This window comes from Vicia villosa, unplaced genomic scaffold (assembly GCF_029867415.1).
Source record: "Vicia villosa cultivar HV-30 ecotype Madison, WI unplaced genomic scaffold, Vvil1.0 ctg.000044F_1_1, whole genome shotgun sequence".
Taxonomy (NCBI): domain Eukaryota; kingdom Viridiplantae; phylum Streptophyta; class Magnoliopsida; order Fabales; family Fabaceae; genus Vicia; species Vicia villosa.
In genome coordinates, this window is record NW_026704976.1 from 1,471,319 (window position 1) to 1,479,071 (window position 7,753).

A 7,753-nucleotide genomic window follows, 5' to 3' on the forward strand; every position below is an offset into this window, starting at 1 on the left:
TACTAATATAATACCATTATAATATCCAAAATTATATATATACATCATTATAACATCAATAATATTATAGTTCAAATCGACACAAATCCTACATGAAAAATTGCTTAATATAAAAGTGACACAAATCCTCTTTGATTTCTTCCAACTTAAGTCTCGGGTACCCAGCAGCACGGAATTCGTCAAGGTACTACAAAACAAAAACATAATATGAATGATATATTTAGTTAAATGTAATAAATTATATGAAATTATCTTAAGTTATAAATTCATACCGTGAGCGGAATCTCTAATTGATTCGCCAGAAGGATTTCTTTCATAAACCTCAAAACAAAGTATCCGCAATCTGAACTGTTTCGCTGTTGCGGACACTACATAGAAAAACAAATAAGATTTTATAGTTGTCTTGTTTTATCAAGTAGCATAAATATTATAAGCAAAATTGTGAAAAATAATGTACCTGCACTTTGATCCAAGTAATGTTGTTTGATTTAGTCCGGGATACCTGTGCGTCCCGTTGACTTCAGAACACTTGTATTGATCTAATTAACAAATATATAAAAGCATGTTTAGATCAATCCCACAAATAAGTAAATATATAAATATACACGAATATTTAGAACGATCCCACTTACAAATCAACGATTTCCTTCATAGCCGGATAATTGGTCCAGTCACCATTTACCGAATTCAGATAATACACGACTTCTCTTATAGGGTTGATAGCAAGCAACAACCAGTGTGCTCTATAAATTAAAACAATAGGTTATATGAAAATTTTGCTATACACAAAAGAAACAGAGATTAGATGAACCAAGAATGAGAAACTAACCCTACTGGTCGGGTATTATACGCCCAAAGATGCAGACTTTCTGAATTGCCGGTTGTCGCGGGCGAAAAATCGTTTTGTTCCTCTTTTTGTGGGATGAGACACCTGATGCCTTCTTTGGGCTCGAGTGCTCATAAAAAATGATTTTTCTTTTGTATCGACCAAACTTTTTATTGTTTCCAAAAGAGGAAAAGGAAAAAAGCTGCAATAACCTAAAAGTGGGGGGAGAGATCTTGGGTAAGAGGGTTGGTTATACGAAGGGAAGGTATTAGCACCCAACGTATCTATAGTACTCTATAGGTTTCTTTGCTTTGTTTTTCATTCCATGTTATTGAGAGGTTCTTGTGAAATAGGTGGGACCTAAGGTGTTTGTTTGATTATGCTCGCAAAGATCATCGCGATCCTCTGCATACATATCCCTTAGAGGGAATCAGAGCATCTGTAGCTCGGGGTCTACGGGTGCTAAGGTTTGAATGGTTTTTTTTGTTTTGTTTTGCTCGCCAAGGATCGACCTTGTGCCTACGTATTCTCAAAGGGATGTTGAGAAAGTCAGAGCAATCGTAGTTCCCACTTATGCTAGTGGAAGCAAAGGAAAATAGACAAATGTCGTCTAAATGCTAGATGTATCTAATCTATATCATCACATACATCTGTTTGATTTTTGTTTGAAAATCTTTTCATTATAAGCCCGGGGCCATGCCACTTAGGGTGCTTAGAATGATAAAGATGTTTTTGTTGTTTAACCAGCCTTGTGGCAAAAGTTTCAATGAAGTCAGCCTTGTGACAAAAACTTTGATTAATCAGCCAGCCTTGTGGCAAAAGTTTCAATGAAGTCAGCCTTGTGACAAAAACTTTGATTAATCAGCCAGTATGGTGGCAAAACGGTTTGATTGATTAGCCAGCCTTGTGGCAAAAAGAAGTTTGATTGATTAGCCAACCTTGTGGCAAAAAAGTTTGATTGATTGATTGTTTGTGATGATATAGAAGAGATACTCCTATCATAGAGATGATAAATGTCTAATCTCCTAGGGTATTTGATTTGGATATTGGGGATGCTTATAAGAAGCCCGTGGGTCCTTGTATGAAGCCCAAGAGGAGGCTATCCGAGGGTCCTTGCATTGTAAGCCCAAGAGGAGGCTATGGGAGGGACTAGTCGAGGGTCCTTGCATTGTAAGCCCAAGAGGAGGCTATGGGAGGGTCACTCGTTTGTACAAAGCCCAAGGGGAGGCATGGTATAGTTGGTTTGAGCTCTTAGAGCGATTTCACCGGGAAACCATACTCTATGTCCTAACCTAAACTAGGGAGATTCTTTGCACGAAGCCCAATAGGAGGCTATGGGGAACCTAGTGTTGTACTAAGTTGAATAAGCATATAACACAATCACAAGTATGAACAAGTACGAACAAACATGAACAAGTACATGAAAAAATATGAACAGTTATACATATATGACAAAGTGTGTGTATATAATGGAGTTTATGAAGGAAATATACCTGTAAGCATGATCCATTTGTATACACAGGGCTCGGGACTCACACTCGGGGAGAAGTCCACTTGAGTTTATTCAAAGCTATGTAAACAGGTATTTACAAAGGGGCTTGGGACTTATACCTACATGGAGGCCCATGGTATTTTTGGGAAGATTTAAAGAAAACCTTCATTTTTGGTTTGTTATTCAAAGTTAAAAAAAAACAGATTGAGATATGTACAAAAATGTATGTGTACAATGAAATACCTAATTTCATGTACAGGAAAGGGTATGCACAAAAGGGGCTTGGGACTTATACCTACATGGAGGCCCATGGTATATTGAAAAATTTTGTTTCTTTGGAGTTTTATTGTTTCGAAAATTGTTTTGAAAATTGTTTGAGAAGATTTTATTTTGAAAAAGTTTTATTGTTTAAAAAACTGTACAAAAAGAAAAAGGAGTGGGTCTTATACTCTCTAATATTCGAGAGGCCCCACTGTTTTGAAAAACAATGAGTTGCATGATTTGAAAGTGAATTGATTACTGTTGTGAAAACAGTTGATTGAATTTTAGGCTTACCTCGAAGAATGAGAAAATTGGATTTCTGAGTTTGAGGTGTTACCGTGATCCTCAAGTGATGTGCTTGGAGTAAATTAGGATCTCAAAAGATATTAAGCATCCACACCAGCAGAAAAGAACGTTGGATAAGCTCACAGCTTTCAGCAATTCCATGATCATCCAGTAATTGTTTATGGAATTCTACAGCGAATGGAAGACCAAACAAAACAGACAAATCCAAAAGACAACAGAGAAATAATCTCGAAGTCTTGGATGCAGTTAGAAAGTTCAAGTGAAATGTGCAACAGTAATCAATTAGGAATTTAAATAATTAACTACACAAAATAATATGAAAATATCAAATTCAAAATTAATTCTAAAAGAAAAGATTTTTTTTGTGATTTTTTTCATGAAGAAAGAAAATAATTAGAAAACATAAAATCAAATATGTATCTAAAATATTTTTTGGAGTTTTTAATAAGGATTATAAAATCAAACTAAATCCTATATTAAAATAAAAATACTAAGTCTTTTTTATGCAAACAATCTTTTAAAGAAAATTAAAAGAAATAGTTAGTAAAAAAAACCAAGTAATTGGGCCAGAGGTGTGCTAAAAATCGGATGGGGTGTGCAAAGCAAATAAAAAACATCATTGGGCTGGACCGGGTCGGGTCAGATGGAACCCGGATCCGCCCTTGAACAATTGAGGTGGGTTGAAAAAAACCTAGAAACACAAGATAGAGGCAGCGCCTCCTCTTACTTATCTTTCACGTTTTTTCCTGACAAAATAAAGAACAGAAACATGAACAATCAATATTCCTCTCTTCCTCTGAAAATCAATCGAACAAACAACCTTTGGCTCATCTCACGAATCGATTTCACTCTCGTTCTGGGTTCTCTTTTTCACGAACAACAAAATCAACACTCTCCATCTCTCTTGATTTCGCTCACGGCGACCATGAGAGGAACAAAAGCTCTCATCGGTAAACAACAACTATGGTAGCGGACGGTAACAATAACTATGGCCTCTCGATGCTTATTTTTCTCCCGAAGATTAGCAACAACAACAACTTCTCAGGGTGCTTCTCGGTTGTTTCATTTTGAAGGTAAAACGAATTATTTTTCCAACTTCTTAAATCGATTTGTTTCGTTTTATGATTATAACTCAGTTGATAGCTTAGTCTCCATGTTTTGATTTTTTTCTGGTGATTTTCGTTTTAACAGGGAACCAAGTTTAACAGCAACAAACTACACTATTTAGAGAAAGAGTTGAATCGACGTACCTACAGCAAGGAGATTTTTGCGGTTTTGATGTTGAGGTAAGCTTTGATCCTTATGCTTCTGTTTATGAACTTACTGCAAATTTGTTGTGAAGATTCTGTTGCTGAATCTTTGGATTGGTGCTTTGTGAAATTGTTGTGTGTTGATTCTTGCAACTTCGAATTAATTGTTAACTTTGGCTGTTGCTTCTGCGTTTTTGTTTTGTTCACTTACAGCAACAAAAATTCAACCTTTGCTTGTTTTCAATTTTTCAGCTATGCACAAGAATAACATATTTGCAAGAATGATTTAAACAATAATATTTGAGTATGAGGATGAATACAACTTACCTACGGCGAGGAGGTGTTCGCCGGTTTGAGGTATGCCTTGAATTCTTTATTGTTACTAACAACCTTGAATTTGTTACTAACAATCTCTAACAACTTTGCTTGTTGTTGTAGGCTTTTGATGAAGGTGATGCCATAACACCTCTCTTTGAACTTGCTTCAAGACTTGAAGATGGACTTCAAGTTGGAACTCTCCACCAAGGTATGAAGAATTTCTTCTTCACTCTCTTCAAACCATGGAACTTTGTAACTAGGAATTCTCACTTCTCAAGTGGTTTTCTTTGGTTTGAAGAATTGCTTCTTCTTGCCAAGAAACTTGAAAACTATGAGAGAAAAGAGAGAAGTGAGAAAGCTAGTAGTATAGTAGCTTTGGTGTGATTTGCAATGAAATGAGGCCTTCTATTTATAGGAAAAGTTAAGGGCATGTTTGGATGATAATAAACTTGATTGGCAAATTGTAATGATTGCAAGAATATTCTTCATGAGATATTTCTTATGCAAGTGGGAAAAAAAATCTCTCTTTGATCTCTTTTTTGTCTTGAAATTATTCTTTTGTTAAATACACCCCTTTTTGTCTTGAATTATTCTTTTGCTAAATTCACCCCTCTTATGTTTCTTTTTCATGTTGCATGAGGACTTTGAAGAAAGCATGAAGAAGCTTGAACTTGAAGGATGGAGATTTGAAGAATTCAAGAATTGCATTTGAAGTTTTATTTTTTTCTTTTCCTTGTAATTCCAACTTTGTATGAATGAAACTTTGTATTCTTGAAAATGAATGGAATTTTGTAATTCTTGAATTTTGGATAAAGTCCACTTGTAACGCATTTGTTCCATGTAAATGCTTGAATTTCTTTTAGAAACTTGAATGAAATTGTTATTCAAGCATGAAGCTTTGAATTATTCTTGAATGACCTTGAACGGAATTTGAATTCCTTTTGAATAGAAAATGATAGGAAATCCTTTGAATTTTAGGCCTTGAAACATGTTCTTGTCATCATGGATCTTTGAAATAATATTGAACTTGAAATTCTTGAATCCATGGTCTTAGAACCATACTTGAAGCAATTCTTTCAAAATGAACTCAAAATGGATAATGTCTTCTCCTTTTTTGCAAACCTTGAAGAAATCCTTATGGATAATTTTGAATTTGTTCTAAATTCCAAGCAATCCATATGAAACACTTTCTTTCATCAATGACAAATCCACATGCCAATTCTTTGAACAAATTCCAAACTAATCTCTTGAATCGCACAAATTGAAAATGGCACACTTCAAATGAACACAAATTGATGACTATGGATCTTGAATTGAGACACAATTTCCATTGGATGTTGTCATAGGGATTATTTGAAGATGATTGAAACTTTTGATTGACTTCCTGGGGATTTTTAGGGTTTCCCAAATGTGATCCCTGATTTCAGTCCCTGATAGTTCAAAATCCTAATCTGATGATTTGAAATTTCACTGTTGATCAATCCTTGTGTAGGAGATGTCCTGAGCCAATGGATTAGGTCAAAATGATGCACTTGGGGTCTTGAGGTCATGTCCCAAGTCATTAGGTCAAATCCTGAGCAAAGGTCAGGAGTATGCTATCTTCAGTCAAAACCCTAATCTGGTTGGTTCAAAGTCCCTAAGCTTGTTGAAATGAATCTCTGAGGACCAAATGTTGATTGTTGATGAAGATGGTTCTTTTGAGATGAAGGGAGAACAAAACCCTAATTGATTGTTACTTGTACTGATGAGTGATTTCCTGATTAAATCCTGTTGAGTCACAAGTAGCAAACACAAGCTATGCAATTTGTTAGAGATGCAAATGATGCATATGCAATGATATGAGGTGGTATCTTAGGTCAAAAATTGGGGTATGACACCGGTGGACATGAATCTATCGACTAAGAGCTGTCTAACTGATTCCGGTTCCGAAGCAATTGCCATTCCGCTGCAATGGGCGGAAGACACGAAACGGAATCTGTTAGACAATACAGTCTCGCGCAACACTCTGTCATACAACAACCTTAAATAAAAACATAATAAACATTAGATTATTTTCATTGAAATGTGTAAATAAATTATATTGTGGGACTAATTAAATAATATATCGGATGAGTGAATATTACCGGATGTATGAGTGCATATTACCGACGCCTAGTTGTTCATGCGTAAAAATCTCTTCCAAGTCATCAATTGCAATATGTGACTTGAATTCAATACCGAAGACACTTTCATCCATATTGATTTCACGTAAAGCACCACCCTTCAAATCGGACATATCAACCATTGTTGCGAGCGTCGTCCGGTACCGAGCCACAAAAGCACCGCCTTTTTTTGCCGCTATCTTCGGAGGACCAGTGGGTGGTACGCTACGAACTTGCTGCGTCACTTGTTGTGACTCCCGAGCGGATGCCTAAAAATCATATAAGTTAGGTAAAATAAAAAATCATGCAGATTTAGATTCAGATTATATATTAACACTTTACATGTACCTCTTTTAGTGATGCAACAGACTCCTCCTCCTGTAAAATCCCTTTACCCTTAATTGCGGGTTTTATAGGAGCAGTCTAAAATTAAAATGTAAAACATAATTAATAAACGGTTTAGAATTGACATTCGAAAACTAAATGATTCATAATCGTTTTCAATATACCTCATCACTAATGGTAATGAGCTCCGAGGGCCATGCAACAAATGATCCTATTGCATCTCGCAGCAATGTCGTCTCTGAGACCATGTCAGGTACCGGTAGCATCGCATCATGATCTAATACAACATCCACCGATACTTTCAGGTGTCCATCCGGGAGCGGTCTATGGTGAAGTAAATCTCCCAAAGTGTTGTGCACTTTTCCCTTGCCAACTAGTCGATAATTCGGTGACGATAAGTATAGTTGGCAAGATGAAATGCCCTAAACCAATAGTAAATATAAAGTCATTATCATTAATAAAATAGAACAATTTGTAAGGAAAAAAATTTATAATTACCTCGGGAAATTTCCTTTGACAGTTGATACTAGCCTTATCACTAGTTTCTTTCACCGATGAAGTGTTGCACTTTTCTCTCATATACATATCTTTATCTCTTTGCAATTCAGAGACTTGTGCTTGCAATTCCTGCAACTTTTGCAACACTTCTTCATTGGTAAGATTTGATCTTCTCCTAGGACTCTTGTAAAAAGAGGTTGGAGTCACACCATGACCCTTACCCCTCACCCGACCGGGATACTCAGGAGCATCTAGTGCTCTACTAAGTACGCTCCCCTCACCGGTGGATACCGATTGCGACAAGGTCTCTTGTAAT

General features: G+C 36.0%; 1 long non-coding RNA gene across 1 annotated transcript; it reads left to right on the forward strand.

The window, feature by feature from the left end:
- The first annotated feature begins 3,613 nt into the window (after nucleotides 1–3,613).
- LOC131622784 (uncharacterized) lies at nucleotides 3,614–5,267 on the forward strand. The gene is made up of 4 exons (XR_009289998.1): nucleotides 3,614–3,958; nucleotides 4,077–4,171; nucleotides 4,388–4,492; nucleotides 4,574–5,267. It is a non-coding gene; the product is annotated as an uncharacterized LOC131622784 (long non-coding RNA).
- Nucleotides 5,268–7,753: the final 2,486 nt, after the last annotated feature.